At 46.6% G+C, this 21,091-nt stretch overlaps 1 protein-coding gene across 4 annotated transcripts in view; it reads right to left on the reverse strand.

The window, feature by feature from the left end:
• The window catches only part of TULP4 (TUB like protein 4), a 248,179-nt gene that overhangs the window by 204,598 nt on the left and 22,490 nt on the right, over window positions 1-21,091 (reverse strand). The window contains exon 1 of one of the 4 annotated variants that reach the window (XM_070073329.2): window positions 591-716. The exons of the other annotated variants lie outside the window; for them this stretch is intronic. The gene's annotated coding sequence lies outside the window, so the exon portion shown is untranslated. Of the gene's footprint in view, window positions 1-590; window positions 717-21,091 lie in introns of those variants that run through there. 4 annotated transcript variants of the gene reach the window in all.

Raw genomic sequence — 21,091 nt, forward strand, 5'->3', positions numbered from 1 at the left:
GGACCTAAATTTACAACCAATACCATCAAATCATGGGAGACCAGGAAGAAGCACCTGGCTCCTGGCTTCGGATTGGCATTTTTATTTTAAAAAATAAAATAATAATAATAATAATAAAAAAAACGAATATCAACGTATAATGAGGGGAGAAAATAAAGTGACACAGGCATTTAGTCATGCAATTAAGATGCTGGTTAGGCCATATCAAAGTTCCTGGGAGTTTGCTTATGGGTTCTAGCTCCTGACTCCAGCTTCCTAGTACAGAGTCTGGGAGGCAGCAGTGTTGGCTTAAGTACCTGGGTTTTGTCCTCCCACAGGGGAGACCTGGATTGACTTCCCACATCCCAGCTTCAATTCAACCCAACCGAGGCTTTTGTGAGCATCTTAAGAGTGAACCAGCAGATGGGAGTAAATGCTCCTGCACTATCTCCTCCCTACTCCTGCCCAAATAAATACATAAATTTTCAAAAAGTTCTATCAAGCTCTCATAAAAGATATCTAAAAACCTAATGGTGGGGGATAGGGGAGACAGGTATTAGGCCTAGTGGTTAAGACACCATCTGAGATACTTATGTCTCACGCTGGAGTACCTGGAACTGATTCCTGGCTCTGGCACTTGACTCCAGCTTCCTGCTAATGAAGACCCTGGGAGGCAGCAGTGCTGGCTCAAGCAGCTAGGAGACCTGGATTATGTTCTTGGCTTCCACTTCAGCATCTGGATTTTGCAGGCATTTAGAAGTGAACCACCAGATGGGGGAGCACTTGCTTGCTCTTTGTCTCTCAAAAAAAAAACAAACAAACAAACAAACAAAAAAAACCACCCTCTTTAATGTAATTAGGGTGCCAGCATTATGGCAAAGAAAGTAAAGCCAACATCTACATGCCATATGGGCTCTGGTTCTTGTCCCGGCTGCTCCATTCCCAATACAGTTCCCTGCTAATGCACCTAAGAGAGCAGCTAAAGATGGCCCAAGTGCTTGGTGGGCCCCGGTACCCACATGCAAGATATGGAAGAAGCTCTTGCCTCCTGGCTTCGAATCGGTCCAGCTCCGGCCACTGTGGCCATTTGGGGAGTGAACCAGCAGATGAAAGATCAATCTCTGTCTGTCTCTATCTCAGTAACTCTACCTTTCAAATAAATAAGGTATTTTTTAAAAGAACAGAAAATTTAATTACATTTGAAATAGACAAGTTCCTAGGAAACACAGTTTAACAAAGCTAACTCAAAACAGTCTAAATTATTCCATAAGCCTTAAATAAAAATAATAAGTAATTTTAAATCATCTTAAAAAGAAACTCAACTATATATTTTACAGACAAGTTAAATCTAATATTCAAAAAAAATATGAAGTATTACATAACCTCACTCACAGAAAAGAAAAGGTGCTAATATCCACAATTAATTCTATGAGGTTATTATACCTTGAAAGCAAAATCAGATGTGGAAAGTGCAAAAATTAAAAAAATTCAAGGCAACACCACTCATGAAAAAGATAAAAATCTTCACAAAACATTAGCAAATTCAAGAGAAGCATATAAAGAAAATATTGCAATCTGCCCAAACTAGGTTCATCCCAGAAATGTCGGAGTAATTTAACATTAGAAAATCTATCAATTAGAATTATAAAGTATATTAACTGTAATACATCATACTAAAGGATTAGAATAAAAAGATCATTGAAATACAAGAGTATTTGAAAAAGTTCATGAAAAATGTTACAAAAAATGCATGAATTTCAAAAACTTTTTGTGTCAAAATAAATTCATCTTTAATTCTCTTTTTCCACAAACTTTCTGAAGTGCCCCTTTATAAGCATGAAAGGTAACTGGTAAAATTTAACATTCATATTTTTTAAGTTCCTAATGAGAGAGAATTTTCTTATTCAGTTAAAGGATACTTATTAATCATCAATAGCAAACATCACATTTAATTGTGAAACAGGTTAAGGATGGCCACATCACACTGCACTAGAAATCCCAGCCAGAGTATGATGTTCTCAGGTCACATCACATCACACGGTACTGGAGGTCCCAGCCAGCACAGCAAGACAAGAACAAAAGGAAAAGTACAACCAGGCAGGAAGGAAACAAAAAACCTAGAGCGAAATTCCAAACGGAAGCACGGGTCATGAAAGGTGATCTCACAAATGCTGCAACACTTAACAAAGACATGTAAAAGAAGAAATTATTATTCCCATTTTCTCTATGAGAGAACCGAGGTTCAGAAAGGTCTTACGCAACTCTCCTGAAGTCTGAAGTCAGAAATCAAACCAACTGATAATTTCAGTGTCACTTACCCACTCTGCCATCAGGTTGGGCAGGAGTATAACAGTTTTGGACCCAGCCAGGTCCACGTTCAGACTACAGGGTAAACAGAATGTACTAAGCCCTGTTCAGCACTTGTGTGGCCACAGGTGTGCACTCCAGGGCGTTTATTTCTGCCTGCGATCCATAAAGGATTATAACTTATCCCATCACTAGGGAAGCACCTTTATTCCTACGTGGGGTCACTCCTTCCTGTGAAAACACATTTTTGATGCCATGTACAAATAAAAGTACTTTTACTCAACTGAATACACATTTATTGGGTACCTAATGTATACACTGCGGTTGCTATTAAGTAATTCCCAAGGTAGCTCCCAGAAATAGCTCAAAAATGTCTAAAATGGCAGAGAATTGAAGGAGCAATCCAAAAAAAGAAAAACTCGCTATGAGGAGTAAAAGCAGCCAGTGGAAGGGAGCTGGCAAGAACTCACAGACTAGGTAGTTCTGAAGACATCGCAGAAGAAAGCGAAGACTGGGAATCTAGGACGAGCACGGCCACAAGGCCGACCAGCCTGGGCCTGGGGAGAGCACAGGGCACAGAGGGGAAGCAGGGCCATTCCGCAGAAGGCCCTGGAGCCCAGGGTGAGGAGACTTCGCTAGCCGAGGAACGGGCTCAAGTGACTGTAAGTGGCTGAGAATTGCAGCTGACCTTCACCTGCGCAGTGGAAGGGGAAGGTTCACAAACGCGGGAGGCTGCCCCAAGACTCCAGTTCCTGCTCCATCGTAGCTTCCCACACTGTGAGCCTTCTCAGCACAAGTACGCTTTCATCCCTGAATCTCCAGACCTGGAACAGAACTCAGCATTTGCCGAGTGAATGACTGTGACTTGTAGGAAGAAGCCCAGCTGGCTAAGCCCCTCCCAAAGCATCACTGTGTCTCCCCTAAAAGGCACAAAGAGATGACCCTAAATAAATGGTAAATTACAGGTTCTGCTATAGTTACCATCTTCTGATTAAGAAGGCAATTGGGCCGGCGCCGTGGCTCACTAGGCTAATCCTCTGCCTGCGGCACCGGCACACCGGGTTCTAGTCCCGGTCAGGGTGCCGGATTCTGTCCCGGTTGCTCCTCTTCCAGTCCAGCTCTCTGCTGTGGCCCGGGAGTGCAGTGGAGGATGGCCCAAGTGCTTGGGCCCTACACCTGCATGGGAGACCAGGAGGAGCACCTGGCTCCTGGCTTCGGATTGGCACAGTAGGCAGCAGCGCGCCAGCCGTAGTGGCCATTTCAGGGATGAACCAACGGAAGGAAGACCTTTCTCTGTGTGTCTCTCTCTCTAACTCTGCCTGTCAAAAAAATTAATTAATTAATTAATTTAAAAAAAAGAAAGCAATTGAAAATTTCGAAAAATTTTTCATGGAAAAGGCAGAAACAAAAATTGAGGGCCCTTAAAAGCCACAGCCTTTTGTTCTGATCATCTAAAAAACCAAAGTCTTACATGACAGTACATACTGGTACACTGAACATAACTATGTAATAAAATTTGAATTAAAATGCTAACAGATATTAAAATAAAGAGTTCCAAGTAGTTAAAAATACCTCAAAGCTCCTGCCCATGTCCCACGTTACAGTGTCTGGGTGGTATCACCACACTGAGATGCACCACACGGAGATATTAGTAACACAGGATCTTTTCACACATGCATGGGAACACAGGAATTACAAACTAGTCTATAATCGAATACACATTCAAGAATAAATAAGCTCAGATGCAGTGAAAAAAAAAAAAAACACCAAAAAAAAACACCAAAAGAACAGTTTTGGCCATGGCTACAGAGGAAATACAAAACATAACCAGTTTCATTAAAAAAAAAAAAAAAAGAAAGAAAGAAAAGAAACAAACCAGGACAAGCACTGTGGCCCAGCACATTAAGCTGCCACTTCAGAGTGCTGGTTTGAGATGTGGCTGCTCTGTGCTTCCAGGATCCAGCTTCCTGCTATGCACCTGGGTAGGCAGCAGAAGATGGCCCAAGTACTTGGGATGTTGCTACCCACAAAGGACATCTGAACAAAGTTCCTGGCTCCTGGCTTTGATGTGGGAAAATACAAGGCAGATAGCTAGTCCATGAGCTGGAGGCCACACCTCCCCCATCCCCATGTAATCCCACCTGTATCAACCCACCAGTCAATCAGACTATGAGACCAGTTCCCTTTGGGAAGTGGATAATAAGCCTGGAGAAGGACCCAGGTCCATCCTCCCCCTTAATAAAGCCCTCACGTGCCTGTGTATTATTCTTTCTAAATAAACCTTATCACGCTGCACGAAGTATTTGTGCCTGTACTCAGAATTCTCTAAGCGAAAAGCAAGAACCTGAAATAGGAATTTGAGCCTAACCTAGTCCACAACAGCTTTGGCCTGGCCCAGCCCTGGTTCTCGCAGGCATTTGGGAAGTGAACCAATGAATTAAAGATTTCTCCCTCTCCCTCTCTGTCATTCTGCCTTTCAAATAAATAAATCTTTTTAAAAAGAACAGAAAAAAATTGCGAGAACATAAAGGATGCGGCGGAACAGCTCCACACTAGTTCCACTACCATGTTCTATACTCCTGAAAATTATTACAGGTTGAGCATCCCTAATCTCAAAAATTCAGAATCTGAAATGTTCTAAAATATGAAACTTTTCGATAAACAGTATGATACCACACATAGAAAATTCTACACCATGAATTTTGTGTCATGTGCAAAATTACTTAAAACGTTGTGTAAAACTACTTCCAAGCTATATGTGTAAGATATCCATGTAAATGAACTCCATGTTTAGACAGAGACTTCTCACTGTGTACAAGCATGTGAAAATATTCTAAAAATCACTCCCCCTCCCCCACAAAATTTGAGATCTAAAACACTTCTGGTCCCAAGAATTCTGGAAAAGGAATACTCAGTCCCTATAGCTACATGAAGAAAGACAGAACTGATTACAGTAAATCCCAATTCTAAAATGTCTTTCGGATTACTTCTTTAAATAACAACACACATTTCAGTAAGTTTTTTTAACTTACGATTTGAAGTTCTTTCTAAAGAAACTAATTTGAATGGATTGTAACAAACAATGGAAGTTTATAATTTTACTAATGTTTAACAGCCAAATATTTTCATGAATACCTATATATTGTTAAACTAAAATGCAACAAAACATCAATTTACATCGTAATGAGTAATTCTGTTTTCACATCTGCTGCCATCTTTTTCACTTGCAAAATAATCCCCCAGCATTTTCATGTTTTTCATATAGAAAGAGCTCAAATGGATAGCGGGGATGCAGCCAGCAGCTGAACAGAGCGCGCTCTGGCTACAGTTCAGCCGTCAGCTTCCACGGGAGGATGAGCTCTGCGTGAGCCTTCCTGGTTCCTGGATCTTGGTTCCGACGGAGAGAGGTGACTGACCCTTGGCCAGCAGCTCAGGGCAGACAGAGAGATCATACCCAGACTGCCCATGTAGGCCACAGGGCAGGGCAGGGCAGTGGAACAAACCTACCTGACGGACCAATGACCACACAAATGGACGCATCTCCAATTCTAAACATGTGCTCAGAACTCCACAGAAGTGGCTGAGAGATATTCAAACACACACAGAGCGTCCCAGTGTGGTGAGCAGCACTTACAGATGGGACTGGCACAGAACGGGAGAGCAGCCCCGGACTGTAAGGGAGACTGCGGGGGAATCATCTTATCTATCAGGCACTCAGAGAGCAAAACAAAGATGTCTGCATCAGTAAGGCTATCAAAATGCAGAAACCCTCAAATCATAACTTTTTGGATGGGAATATTTTCATTTTCTTAAGATAATGGCACTACTGGTCTTAAATCAAGTAAAAATAAACAAACAAAATACCAAGTGATTAGTCCAAGACCAGGTAATATAAAGCTAATATAAAAACAAAAGATTGAGGGGCCCTGTGGCACAGAAGATTAAAACCTTGGCCTGAAACACCAGCACCCTACATGGGTGCCGGTTTGAGGCCTGGCTGCTCCACTTCCAACCCAGCTCTCTGCTAACGCACCTGGACAAGCAGCAGAGGATGGCCCCGAGTGGGAGACCCAGAAGAAGCTCCCGGCTTCAAGTCAGCTAAGCTTTGGCCATTGTGGACATTTGGGGAGTGACCCAGCAGATGGAGGACCTCTCTCTGTCTCTACCTTTCTCTGTAACTCTTTCAAATAAATAAAATAAGAACTTGAACAGTCTACAATCTGTACTGAAGGCAAAACTCACGTACATGAAATAATCAGAGAACACAAAACGAAAGGCAGCAGAAGGGCACTGAGCCGGAACAGCAGAACTGAGCCCCGGGATGCTCGGGACTACTCCGGTGGGAGGAGGACCTCTGTGCCAGACACCAAGCCCATTAACCTTTCACACTGAACCCCGTGAGGTGCACATTATTCCCATTCTGCAGACAAGGAAACTGGGGTTCATACCTTAGGCAACTTTTTCCATTTGTAAAATGAAGGGATTGACATAAATCAGTGGTTTTCAAACTGGGACCAGCAGTTTTCTGGCAGTGACTCAGACCCTCTGAAGTAGGCAGGGACCCACGTAAAATACACAAAATTCTCTGTCAACAGACCAGTGCCCATTCCTCCACTGACCGAGTTGCCGTTGGAACCCAGCACTGACAGCAGCACCTAGTACACACGAGAAATCCACAAACATGGGAGCAATGAGTGCATCTGGCTTTCTGCTGGCTCTCTCGTGGTGGCTCACGGCCTTGTGTGTCTGGTAGCGCGCAGGCTGCTAGCTCGCATCCCAGTGCTCTTCAGGGTGGGATGAGGGTGGTGTTCTTCCAGAGGGGAGTGGCATTTATTTCAGCCACGTTCAAATTGATAAACAAAGTGGAGACAGAATAGTGAAAAATATGCAATCTACTTGCCTACTGAATCATCAATTTTGATGCTCAAGTTACTGAGAAAGTCAATCCTCACATCTCCTCATTGTACAGTTACGCCTCACATTAACACAGTCATAGAGCTCAGTAGTAACAGCTCTATGGCGCAGCAGGTAAAGCCACCACCTGTGGCACTGGAATCCTATACGAGTGCCAGTTCAAGTCCCAGCTGCTCCTCTTCTGATCCAGCTCCCTGCTATGGCCTAGGAAAGCAGTGGAAGATGGCCCAAGTGCTTGGACTCTTACACACACATAGGAGACCCAGAAGAGGCTCCTGGCTCCTGGCTTCAGATCAGCCCAGCTCCGGCCATTGCAGCCATTTGAGGAGTGAACCAGTGGGTGGAAGACCTTTCCCTCTGTCTCTCCCTCTCTCTGTAACACTACTTCTCCAAGAAAATAAATAAACCTTAAAAGAAAGAAAAGGAAGCGAGGGAGGGGAGGGAGAGGGGAAGAAGGGGAAAGGAATGAATGAATAAATAAATAAGTAAATAACAGCCCTCTGGTCTAGGGGATGATTTCCCAGGTGGAGATTCCCATGCTGGATTCCAAGCCGAGTCAATTCAAGTGTGCACAGCTGTCTACTGCTTTGAGAACTTCTTGGAAGAGAATGACTGGGTCTGCTGTTCATCTCAGTCAGAACAGAGGGGCACCTACACCAAGGAAGGAGGCAGGAGATGAGCCAGGAATATGGCACCAATTATCCTACTGTCAAATAACTGAAAGCAGAGACGGAGACAAGAAAGAGAGAAAGAGATGGATTCTCCATTTTCTTTTAACATAATCATCTGAAGCTAAACACAGATGAAGTTATTTGAAATTGATTTTTGCATGACTGTACATACTTAGATACCATAAACTTAGGCTAGAAATTATCTTCTAAACATATTAGTATCAAACATATTATTAACATCCCATGACATTAAGAACAGAATACAAGAGCAGGTACTGAGTACAGTGGTCTTCAATTGGCTGGTTCAGTCCCCAATGCCCAAAACAGCCAGGACTAGGGACCAGGCTAAAGCCAGGAGCCCAGAATCCAATGCAGGTCTCCCACAGGGGTAGCGGGGACCCAAGTACAGACCCATCATCTGCTACCTCCCAGGGGCTGCCTAAGCAGGAAACTGGAGAGCAAGCGGAAGAGCTCGGACTTGAACTAGGCACTCCCATAAGGGATGCAGCTCTTCCAAAAGGTGTCTCAACTGCTGTGCCAAACACCAGTCCCCTAAAGGATTCTAACTATAAATCTAAAAGTATCTTTTAAAATTTTTAAATAGATGAGAGAAGAGCATACAGAACCTAAATTCTGAACAATTATTCTACATGATCGAATTATTAATGTAGGATAATTGTGCTACATCATCAAAAACTATGGCCTGGATCCCTAAGGAGTCTGTGTAATGGAATGATGCCCTCACCCAACCAACCTCTCTAAGCACAGACACTGACTCATCTCCAAACCTCCTCCCTTCCTGCCTGTCCTACCACAATGCTGTGCGTGTAACAGGCCCTCCAGAAGAACAGTTGCTGGCATCTATCAAAAAACAAAATAAAATTACAGAACAGGTAAAAAATGATCAAGAAAAAGAAATCTCACTACTGTTACAACTGTTCTTCTAAACCCATAATAGTAAAACATTTTCAAGTCAGACAATAAAAGTTGTAAAAATAATATTCTATATTTTTCAAGAACTAAAGCACATCTATTTAAAATTAAGCATCTCAATCAACTTAATAAACACATGTATAAATATAACCCTTTAGTTATAATAATAAAAAAATCTTGAAAATGCTAGATCCTTTTACTTTTTAAGCATTTGGTCAAATACATTATCTTTTCTTCATTTCTCCTCTAAACGTTCCAACATGCACAATATCAAGACAACTAAAAAGACACAATGCAAGACTTGTTCGTTCTCTATGAAGCAGTATTGTCAATGCAGCTCACTGTACTTCATGGCACACACTGGGTACCTTCAGGAATCTCAAAGGATCCGGCCCTTGCCCAATACTTCATCTACGCCCCAGGTGAGGCCACTTGCTTGGCAAGTAACAGAGCTAAGATCCCTTAAAGCTCCGTCAGTCCATTCCTGTGGTGACGAATTTTGCACAAGAGGAAGGGAGTCCACGTCCACGTCCTGCTGTGGAATGGGAGAGCAACACAAACCAGAGGCAGGCTCTGGTGCCGCTGGCCAGAGTGTCAAATAAAGTGGAGAGAATTCCAGGGTAGGTGATGGTGTAGACACAGGTTCCTGAGCACAGAAAAGGCGCAGAGCAGGTTTGCACACACTCTTCAAGCCGGCAGAGGCACAGTAAGCAAGCCCAGATGACACTAGCAACAAGACTCCGTCCGACACAGCAGCTGGAAAAGCCGCTGATGTGGGGAGGAGGGGGTGAGGAGCAGGCGGAGGAATAAGAGTTCTTCTTGCCACTGTGGCCAAAGCCAATCTTTGCTCCTGCTGGCCTTAATATAATCGTCTCCAAGTAACCCACAGACAACATTTTTAAAGCCTTTTTGCAAATGAATTGTTCAGAACTCTGAAAAATATTTTAAGATTTATTTATCTGAAAGCCAGAGTTATAGAGAGAGGGATGGTCAGACAGACAGATTTTTCATCTGCTGGTTCACTCTCCAAATGGCCACAACAGCCAGGGCTGGCCAGGCTGAAGCCAGGAGCCCATATTTCCATCTGGGTCTTCCTCGTGGCAGCTGGGGCCACCTTCTGCTGCTTTCCCAGGCACATGAGCAGGGAGGGCGAGACAGAAAGCACAGTGGCTGGGACTTGAACCCGCACTCATAGGGAATGCTGGCATCGCAGGCAGCAGCTTAACCTGCTGTGTCACAACGCTGGCCCCTGAAAAGTATTTCTAAGAAGTAAGCATTTCACTGCTACACAGGCTACTGCGGACAATTGGTCTTAACCCATAATGTGCGTGGCTTAAGGGTAGCATCAACACTTTCTCAGGTACTCCGCACATCAGCCAACCATCAACACCTTCTCTGATACTCTGAATTCTCATGAAGAAATCTCATTTCATTGTTTAAGGAGTCATTAGGGTAGTCAATCAGCTGCCCCTTCCATTGTCAAATACAGGAATCCCGTTGTCTTCGTTGATTCAGAAAGGCCCCACAGTTCATTATACAGCCACTCAGTAGAAGCAATGTGCCCCAGCATGGAAGTGGGCATCCACCCGAGTGGTTAAGATGCCTGGCCCCACGTCAGCGTCCAGCTCCAGCTCCTCACTCTGGTTTTCTGCCAGTGCAAACCTAGGAAGCAGCAGTGATGTTCAAGTAACCTGGTTCCTACCACCCACACTGAGACCTCGAATGGGTTCCCAGCGCCCAGCTCCTGCCTTGGGCCTAGCCCAGGCCTGGACGCTACAGGCATTTGGGGAGTAACCCAGTGAATGAGGAAGCTTCTATACTAGCTCATGCTAATCTCTCTCTCCCTGATTGATTTTAGGGTAGAAGGCCGGGTGGCTGGTCAGAGGGGGGGTTCCGTGTAGGGTAGAAGGCCAGGTGGCTGGTCAGAGGGGGGGTTCCGTGTAGGGTAAAAGGCCGGGCGGCTGGTCGGGGGGGGGGGGGGGGGGGGTTCCGTATAGGGTAGAAGGCCGGGCGGCTGGTCAGAGGGGGGTTCCGTGTAGGGTAGAAGGCCAGGTGGCTGGTCGGGGGGGGGGGGGCGGTTCCGTGTAGGGTAGAAGGCCGGGCGGCTGGTCAGAGGGGGGGTTCTGTGTAGGGTAAAAGGCCGGGTGGCTGGTCAGAGGGGGGGTTCCATGTAGGGTAGAAGGCCGGGCGGCTGGTTGGGGGGGGTTCCGTGGAGGTGGAGGTGGAGGACACAACTCTGAACCATTGTGCCACCAACTTTCGAGTCCTGATGGTGTCAACCAAGTTTGAGTGGAAGCCATCGCTTCCGAGACACCGGTTTGTGAACGAGTGCCTAATGGAAGAGCTCCTGCCCATCCAAGCGTTCAAGCAGAAAACCCCGACTCCACAGCAGTGGGCCTGGGAGCAGCTGAAATGAGGAACCAAATGTGCACAGCCATTAAATTATGAATCACGAAGAAAGTAAAATAATTTTTAAAAATGTCTTCAAAGGTGCTCCAGCATGGAAAGTCCATGTTAACTGGACACTCCTACATCTCACAGCAGAGGCCCACTCTCATTCAATGCTTGCACAGAAAGACATTTCTTTAAAAGTCACAGGGTCGGGGCTGGTGCTGTGGTATAGCAGGTGAAGCTGCCGCCTGCAACGCTGGCATACTGTATGGGTGCCGGCGTGAGTGTTGGTTGCTCAACTTCTGATCCAGTTCCCTGCTGACGTGCCTGGGAAAGTAGCGGAAGACGATCCAAGTCCATGGGCCCCTGTACCCATGTGGGAGATCTGGAGGAAGCTCCTGGCTCCTGGCTTTAGATCTGTCCAGCAGATGGAAAATATCTGGCTCTCCCTCCTACTCTCTCTCTCTAACTCTGCCTTTCAAATAAACAAATAAAACTTTTTTAAAAAAAGTCACAGGGTTTTATACAAGCTGATAATGTACTGTCCTACACAATGCAACTACAAGCAAGATATTAATTGCTTATCCACTAACAGTCCAAATTCTATCTTTTTGTTTACTACATGAATTCTCATACAAAATATTTTCTCGACCTCCATCCTGAGTGGTTTGGTTGCTGAAGAAAGCAAAAGACCTGGCCATTAAGTAAGCGTATCAAGTAGTTTCAGAAAAATCCCGAGGGCTGGCAGCACCGAGCTGCGTGGGTCAGGGCAAGGTGGAGAGGACTGAAGAAAGCCGGGGCTGTGCCGCCCGCATCTTGGTTAGGCGTGGTGATCCGTCTGCAGCTCAGAGCCAGGAGAAGCTGAGCTGCTGAGAGCCGGACAGGGGGCTCGAAGGCTGCCTTACTCATCAGAGCCCCACACTCGAGGCTCAGCAACTCCCCACAGGTTCCCTCGCACCATCCACGAAGCCGTCACAGTTGCCATGGTTTAGGCAGCAAGTCTCAGGAGAGTTAAGCACGGGGGAGCACGAAAAGATGGTGGCTAAGAGTAGAGCAACAAGAAAACGCAGCTGCAAATGTCCTGGGACTCCCAGGGATTCAGACAGCAGAACTACACAGCATCCCACAACTCAGTGAGGGCCTGAGTTCCAGGCTGCACACTACCCAAAACACGCTTACCAAGTGGAAGAAGTTAAGGTTGTAACGCAGCCTAAAATTCAACCTGCACTTATTTTTTTCAGCACTTAGTGAGCTCTAGCCCTTAAGGAGCTTACATACTGATGGGGAAAGTCACATACAGGAAGAGAAAAAACCTAAAAGGCAGGAAACGGGGCCAGCACTGTAGTGCCCTGGGCCTGAAGCGCCAGCAGTCCATATGGGCGTCAGTTCAAGACCCAGCTGCTCCACTTCCCATCAGCTCTCTGCTATGGCCTGGGAAAGCAGTAGAAGATGGCCCAGGTCCTTGGGCCCCTGCACCCACGTGGGAGACCTGGAAGAAGCTCCTGGCTCCTGGCTCCTGGCTTCGGATCAGCGCAGCTCCAGCAGTTGCAGCCATCTGGGGAGTGAACCAGCAGATAGTCTCCCTCTCTCTCTCTCTCTCTGTAACTCTGACTTTCAAATAAATAAATAAATCTTAAAAAAAAAAAAAAAAAGTCACTGACGCTGGAGCAGGTGTTCAGCCTCACAGTTGAGGCACCAGCATTCCAAGTCAGAGAATCTGCTTTTATTCCCAGCTCCAGCTCCTGCTCCTGACTCCGTTTCCCACTCTGTGCAAACCCTGAGAGGCATGTCAAGTAATGATGTCTAGTAACTGGGTTCCTGCCACCCACGCAGGAAACCTGGATTGAATTCCCAGCTGTGGCTTCAACCTGAGTCCCAGAGTGAACCAGCGACGGGAGTGCTCTCTGCCTCTCAAATAAATAAATATTTTTAAAAGATTCATTTGACTTATTTGAAAGGCAGAATCACAGACGAAGGAAGAGACAGAGATCTTCCACCCAACTGGCCTCCCACGTCGGTGCAGGGGCCCAAGCATATGGACCCCCTGCACGGCTCTCCTGGACACATTAACAGGGAGCTGGATCGGAAGCAGAGCAGCCGGACTTGAACCAGTGCCCATATGGGATTCCAGCATTGCAAGTAATGGCTTAACTCGCTACACCACAATGCCAGCCTTATAAATATTTTTTAAAATTTTTCAAATAAAAAATAATCAACATAAATATAAGTTCCCCACAATAACAAACAAAACTGGTGAGCTCAACAAGGGCGAAGACGAAGATGAAGAAAGGCTCTGGTGAACCCCAACATCTCAAGTCAGTGAAAGTGGAAGCAGCAAACAGAGGAGACCTAAGGGTGAGAGTGAAGATAGAGGAAGAAGGCCAGCACGACGGAACCCTGACACCTGCGCCAGGAGAGGCCCTTCCTGAGCTGCGGGCCTGGATAACGACAGAGGACAGAGGACGTGACCACCTGGAGGATATCTGCGACCCGGTGAGAGCATTTTCAGAACCGAAATTTCATTTCAACTATTATCTTTTCATTTGCAACACCGTATAAGACATGCACTCCAGCAACATGGGGTAGTGGGGTAGGCATTTGGTGTAGAGATTAAGACACCACCTGGGACTCCCACATCCCACATGGAGGCATCTAGCTTAAGTCCCAGCTACTCCACTTCTGATTCCAGATTCCTACTGATGCTCATTCTGGGGCCAGCAGGCAACTGCCCAAGTACTTGGGCCTCTGCCACCCACATGGGAGGTCTGGACTGAGTTCCAGGCTCCTGGCATCTGCCTGGCCCTGCCCTGGTTGTTGCAGACATCTGGGGAGCAAATTAGCTAAAGGAAGATCCCACTCTGTCACCTGCATTCTGCCTTTCTGGTTAAATGAAAATAAACAAACAAAAATAACTCTGACCTTAGAGTCAAGAGACCAAGTTCAAGTCCTTGGGCTCCTGCCATCCATGTGGGAGACCTGGATGGCGTTCCAAGTTCCTGGCTTTGGCCTGGTCCAGCCCTGACCATTGAGACCATCTGAGCAATGAACCAGCAAATGGAAGGTATCTGTCATTCCCTTTCTCTGTCACTCTGTCTCTCAAATAAATGAAGCAAAACAAATAAATAAACTTGGTCTTTTGTTTTGAGACATCTCACTCTACTAAGCCACAGAATGGGCTTAAGGAATAGGAAGTAAGTGTGGGGAAACATGTATCCTTATTGTAGCACTGTCACAGCAGCAGAACCAAAGCAGTTATGAGCTCAGCTCTGCAGACTGCCTGGGTGTGCAGCTGAGTCTCGGGCCCTTTCTGTGCCTCAGTTTCCTATAAAGTAGGAATGTTGGGAAGGTGAAATAAGCAGGTGCTAAGTACTTAGTTACCTGATGCTACACAGTGAAGTGCCCAACAAGTAAGTGTTGGAAAATATTTAAAGTTTACCCATTAAGCATTTTTTTTTTTTGGACTGGCAGAGTTAGACAGTGAGAGAGAGAGAGAGAGAGAGAGAGAGAGAGAAAGGTCTTCCTTCCGTTGGTTCACCCCCCCAAATGGCTACCATGGCCGGCACGCTGCGCCGATCCAAAGCCAGGAGCCAGGTGCTTCCTTCTGGTCTCCCATGCGGGTACCGGGCCCAAGCACTTGGGCCATCCTCCACTGCACTCCCGGGCCACAGCAGAGAGCTGGCCTGGAAGAGGGGCAACCGGGACAGAATCTGGCGCCCCAACCGGGACTAGAACTTGTGGTGCTGGCGTCACAGGTGGAGGATTAGCCTAGTGAGCCACAGCGCTGGCCCCCATTAAACATTTTTAAAATCTAGAGGAAGGGAAATCATTAAAAGGATATGTAAAGCCCACTGTCATTCACCCTGATTTCACTTGAAAATAGAGATAAAGAATCAGAGACATAGGCAGAAAAAATTTACGGGATCAAAGTCTATCAAAATCTTCAGACACCAACAATCTTCTGAATGGCAACAGAATGTTCACGAATCCTGGGGAAAGCAGAGAGGCTGGTCCAGAATGATGACCTCTGCGTCCACAAAGAAGGGTCCACCGTGCAGCCACACTTGCAGCAAAGCAAAGTCCTCACTTTCCAAATGCCCAAGCCAAGGCTCAAAAAGTTTAAGTTTATATAAAAGCTACCAAGCTCCTACTGACAGAACTAACATTTTTTTTTATCTGACTCCAACACCCTTACTTTTACCAACAAACCAGCCTGCCAAATTAACAACAGTAATCTCTACTCCACACCCCTCTTGCCCTGGAATACTGGGCGAAAGCTGTATAATTATCTGATGAGAACAAATGATGTACGAATACAGGCCATCCTGACTGCTCTCAGACTCTACGACTTCTAGAGGAAATAACAAATGACCAAACCCAAATTTACTTTTAGAATGACTGAGACATAGGTTTGGAAGACCTGTGCGAAAGCTCTAGTCACCCAGCACAGCACGGGAGAACATTCTCCAGCTCGGCCTGGTCTACCGTTTCAGAGCGATGTGGCCACGTGCAGTGAGCGACTAAAGTGAGGCTGAAGCCAAAGGCATTCACCTGAAATGTTATTCAACACTGTTCTAGAAATTCCGGGAGGCACGACAAAAGTCAGTCATGAAAATGAAGCTAAAATAAAATCACCCTTATTTATAAATAATGTAATTAACTATCTGGAAAATCCAACAGAATTCAACAAAATCAGGATTAAGAGAGTCTGATGTGCGGCCAGTGTGAGAAACAGCCCCAAGGTGTATTTTCACTACAGACTGAGCTGAGCCCTGGCACAGTCATGAGACTAGGCCTCCGTAGCACGCAGGATAGAGGGCTGCAAAAACCCCAAAGTAGGTCAACTGCTGAGCCTGCTTTTTTTTTTTTTTTTAAGATTTATTTATTTATTTGAAAGTCAGAGTTACACAGAGAAAGGAGAAGCAAAGAGAGAGAGAGAGGTCTTCCATCCACTGGTTCACCTCCCAATTGACCACAATGGCCAGAGCTGCGCTGATCTGGAGCCAGGAGCTTCTTCCAGGTCTCCCATGGGGTGCAGGGCCCAAGGACTTGGGCCATCCTCCACTGCTTTCCCAGGCCACAGCAGAGAGCTGGATAGGAAGTGGAGCAACTGGGTCTCAAACCAGCACCCACATGGGCTGCCAGCGCTTCAGGCCAGGGCGTTAACACACTGCACCACAGCACACACCCTGAGCTTGCTATATGAACCACGCACCACTTGTTATCTTGTAACCTTCAGCAATTCTGTAATCTGTAACCACCAGATGCCTGGTACACAGTGCTCTCACGTGTGGGATCCTGGGAGCCTTGCTGCTAGCACAGTGACTCCTCCCTCCCCACCCTAAATCTGCCCAACACCACTCCTTTGGGCACAATGTCAAGCTTAGGTTGTATCTCTCAAGCTGCTCAAACAACGAAGAACTGGGGGAGGGACCTGGCATGGAGGGAGAAGAGGAGCTGCGTCTCTGAGGGCGGTGCCTGTGCCCACCTGCTGGCCACCATTCTCGAGACCCAGTAACACCACATGTCTCCCTTTCTGCTTGCTTCATGTCTCTGAGCCCATCCTTTGGTAGGCAGGGCATCTCGCTGGGCTTACTTCCCACAGCCGGCATGGTGGCGGAGCAGGTGAAGCTTCCACTGTACCCGGGATGAGTGCCGGGTCGCGTCCTGCCTGCTCTACTGCTGACCCAGCTCTCTGCTAATGGCCTGAGAAGGACGGCAGAGGATGGCCCAGGTACGTGGGCCCCTGCCACCTTGGCTCCTGCTTTCAGCCTGGCTCAGCCCTGGCCATTGCAGCCACGTGTGAGGCGAACCCAAGAGACAGAAGACCTCTCTCTTTCTGTCTCATCCTCTTTTTAACTCTTTCAAGTAAATAAATAAACCTTTGAGAGAAAGAGAGAGAGACTGATAAAATGGGAAAACATAATTGCTATGGGCTGAATGTTGGTGCCTGCCCAAAGCTCATCTGCTAAAACCTAACACTCAATTGTAGGGTCAAAAGGGGATGCCTCTGGGGCCGGTGCGATGGTGTAGCAGGTCAAGCTGCCTGCAGTGCCAGCATCCCACATGGGTACCAGCTTGACTTCCGGCTGCTCCACTTCTGATCCAGCTCTCTGCTATGGCCTGGGAAAGCAGTAGAAGACGGCCCAAGTCCTTGGGCCCCTGCACCACATGGGAGACCCGGAAGAAGCTCCTGGCCGTTGTGGCCATTTAGGGAGTGATTCAGTCAGTATATGGGAGATTCTTTCTCTCTCCCTCTCTCTCTCTCTCTGTCTTTCCCTCTTCCTCTGTAACTCAGCCTTTCAAATAAATAAATCTCAAAAAAAAAGGAAAGAAAGAAAAAGAAGAATAAGGAAAAAGAGAAAGGAAAAGGAAAACGGGAGGTTGACCTTGGCAGGCCTTCCTGTGCTGCGCCCACGGGAAGTGGCGCAGAGAGCAATGGGGAGCAACACTCCCGATAACGCTGGACTGCAGCACAATGAGGTGACTGGGGGGGGGGGGGGGCACAGATGGCCTCGCAGAGCAGCGAAACCCCTGGCGGTCCGGAAGGCTCCCGACACACAGATCCCAGTAGCAGCACCAGCGTGGGAGGGAGTGCTGGCAGCCAGCTGAAGCCCTCGTGGGATCCTCCCGGGGCCGACCCCTCAGTGTAATGACTCTCTAAGGGGAAGACAGGCTGCCTGTGAGCACTCTGTATGAGCCTGTGCTGGCTTCTCTCACCACCTGCTCTGGCTCTCTAATTGTGTTTGACATATTGGCACACCAACTTAGATGTAAGATCTCCGAGAGCAAGAATCCCATCTTCTAAGTATATTAAGATTCACCTATAGGATGGAATATTATACAGTCTTCAATAATAACTAACCAAGTACCATGCACAGGTGAACAGGTAAACAAAACGTAGTATACATCATACATGCAATGGACTACTAGCCGACCTTGCAAAGGAAGAACATTCTGACACACGGTACAACACGGATCAAACCTGAGAACATGCAAGTGAAACGACCCAGTGACTGACAGACAGCCTGGCTGCACCAGCCTGAGCGCACGGAGCAGTGAGGCTCACAGAGCGAGGCAGAGTCCCTCAGTCAGGGGCTGAGGGGAGGGCAGTGGGCAGCTATGTAATGCGTTTAGAGTTTCAGTTTGGGAAGATGAAGTCTGGCGATCGACAGTGGTGATGACTTAGTATCAGTGAATTAAACTCTTAAAAATGGTTACTTTTATGTATATTTTATCACAAAAATTTTTCCAAGAAAATACATGACACAATAAAAATCTTATGGACACATGAAAAATGCTTATGCTCCGTTAAATTTGAAAGCATATAAAGGGGGCCAGCATTGTGCTCTAGTGGGTAAAGCCACCTCCTGCAGTGCCGGCATCTCATACGGGTGCCAGTTCAAGGCTCTGCTGCTCCACTTCTGATCCAGCTCCCAGCTGATGTGCCTGGGAAAGCAGCGAAGACAGCCTAAGTGCTTGGGACCCTGCATCCATATGAGAGACCCAGAAGAAGCTCCTGGCTCCTGGCCATTGCAAGCATTTGGGGAATGAACCAGCAGATGGAAGATCTCTCACTCTGTCTCTGTCTTTTCCTTTCTCTGTGTATCTCTAAATTTCAAATACATATGTAAATTTTAAAAAAGCATACAAAGATATTTACAGTCTTGAGTATAACTGAAAAAATGTACAGAAGAAAAGAATTCAAGAGAATGCTGTGCCTGAGTTTTAATAATGAAGATCATGTTGATTTTTCCCTATTTTACAAATATTGTTATTTGTATATTTTGCTACTTTTCATGTTTAAATAATAAAAAATAGCAAAAAACATTTGACAAATGTTAAAACTAAGATGGCAAAAGTTAGGTCTGTCACTGCTGAGCTTCCTCACTTGTCACTCCTTTATCCACTCACACAGCCCTAGCTTTGGGGTGAAACACAGAGGTTTCATATATGCTTAATCCTGGACAGTTATGCATTGACCTAGGAACTTGTAGGGTGCTCTGGGCATAGAGATAAGATTTAATCAAATCAACAGTCTCCCTCTTATCTTCACTTTCAAAGTTTAACAATAAAACTAAAGATTTATTTATTTATTTGAAAGAGTTACAGAAAGAAAGGAAGAAGCGGGGAAGAGAGGGAGAAGAAGAGGGATCTTCCACTTGCTGGTTCACTCCACAGGTGGTCACAAAGGCCAGCACTGGGCCAGGCCAAATCCAGCAGCCAGGAGCTTCTTCCAGGTCTCCCACTTGGGTAGTAAGGGCCCAAGCACTTGAGCCACCTTTCATTGCTTTTCCCAGGCCCACAGCAGGAAGCTGGACTGGAAGCAGGGGAGCCGTGACTCAAACCAGCCACTCCAATACGATACAGATGTCCTAAGCAACAGCTTAAAACACTGCTGCTTCTGCGCCAGTCAGTACTCATAACTCACCTCAATTCTTTTGGGAGAGAAGGCTAAACTCTCAAGTGTCTTGGTCCAATTTCTGTGGCTGTAACCTAATACCAGACTGAGTAAATAACAAACAGTAGTTTATTTGGTTCAAAATTCCAGAGGCTGGGAAGTCCAAGATGGAAGGGCTACCTGTGCCAAGGGCCTTCCTGTTGCATCATGACACGGCAGAAGACAGAAGGCAGACGTGAAGGGCACAGGTGGGAGGGAGCTAGAACTCATCCTCTTATCAGGAAACCACTTTCTCCATACACAACCTGTTCATTAATCATGCATGAAGGAGAAGCTCTCATTACCCACACCTTTCCTGCTAAGGAGGAATACACTGGGAATTAAATCTCCATGAGTTTGGAAGGGGACATTCATTTGTTATGGGGGGAAAAGATTTTTCTTTGAAAGGCAGAGAGAAATCTTCCATCCACCAGTTCATTCCCAAAATGCTTGCAACAGGGCCAGGTCAAAGCCAGGAGCCCAGAACTCAATCCAGGTCTCCCAGGTGTGCAGCAGAAACCAAGCACTTGTGTCATCACCTTCTGCCACCAGGATGGGCAACAGCAGGACGCTGAAATCAGAAACAGAGCCAGGACTTGAACTCGGGCTCTTCAGTATACGCTTCAGGCGTCCACCGGGCATGTCAACCACTGCACAAAGAGCCTAGCTCAGGACGAATATTCCAACCACAGCAGTAATAAAACTGCCAAATAAAATTTCTTTCAAAAAGGAGCCAAGGTAGGCCTTTGGCCTAGCAGTTAGGATTTCACCTGGGACACCCCCATTCCACACGGAGTGGCCTAGGTTCAGTTCCTGGCTCCTGATTCTGGCTCCCTGCTAATGTAGAACCAGGAAGGGAAGAGGCGTTCGTGGCTCAAGCAGTTGGGTCCCTGCCACTCATATGAGAGACCTGAACGGAGTCCCTGGCTCCCGGCTTCAGCTTTAGTTCAGCCCTGGTCACTGAAGGCATTTGGGAAATGAACCAGCAAACGGAAGCGCTTTCACGATCTCGCTCGCTCGCTCTCTCAAATAAATAAAACAAAATGCAATGTAATGCAATACAAATGGAAAATACTCAAACCAGGAATCAGGAGTCAAGTCTGGCCACCTCCACAGTGCCTGGCTGGGAGCCCTGGAGGGGCACATGGCTTCTCCAAAAGTCAGCTCTCCCATCTGCAGACGGGGAGGTCACCTGCTCTGCACCTTATCAGGAAAACTACCAAGGTCAAAGGTAAAACGAGCGTGGGAAGATGCTGTGAGGAGATACTTCACAAACCGCAGGGCGGGGCCTTGGCAAGGGTCATCATCAACTTGATCTGTCTGTGCTGTCATAAGGCACCCAGGAACTCAGCGCCCTCACAGATGCTTTTGTTCTTGTGTTGTTACTCTTGACTTGGCATCTGAAGGCTCTGAGACCAGCAGGCCCCAGAGCTCCCTGCGCTCCACACGTCTGTGGACG

This window comes from Oryctolagus cuniculus, chromosome 5, assembly GCF_051225735.1.
Source record: "Oryctolagus cuniculus isolate XC-2025 breed Fujian yellow rabbit chromosome 5, ASM5122573v1, whole genome shotgun sequence".
In the NCBI taxonomy this organism is placed as follows: domain Eukaryota; kingdom Metazoa; phylum Chordata; class Mammalia; order Lagomorpha; family Leporidae; genus Oryctolagus; species Oryctolagus cuniculus.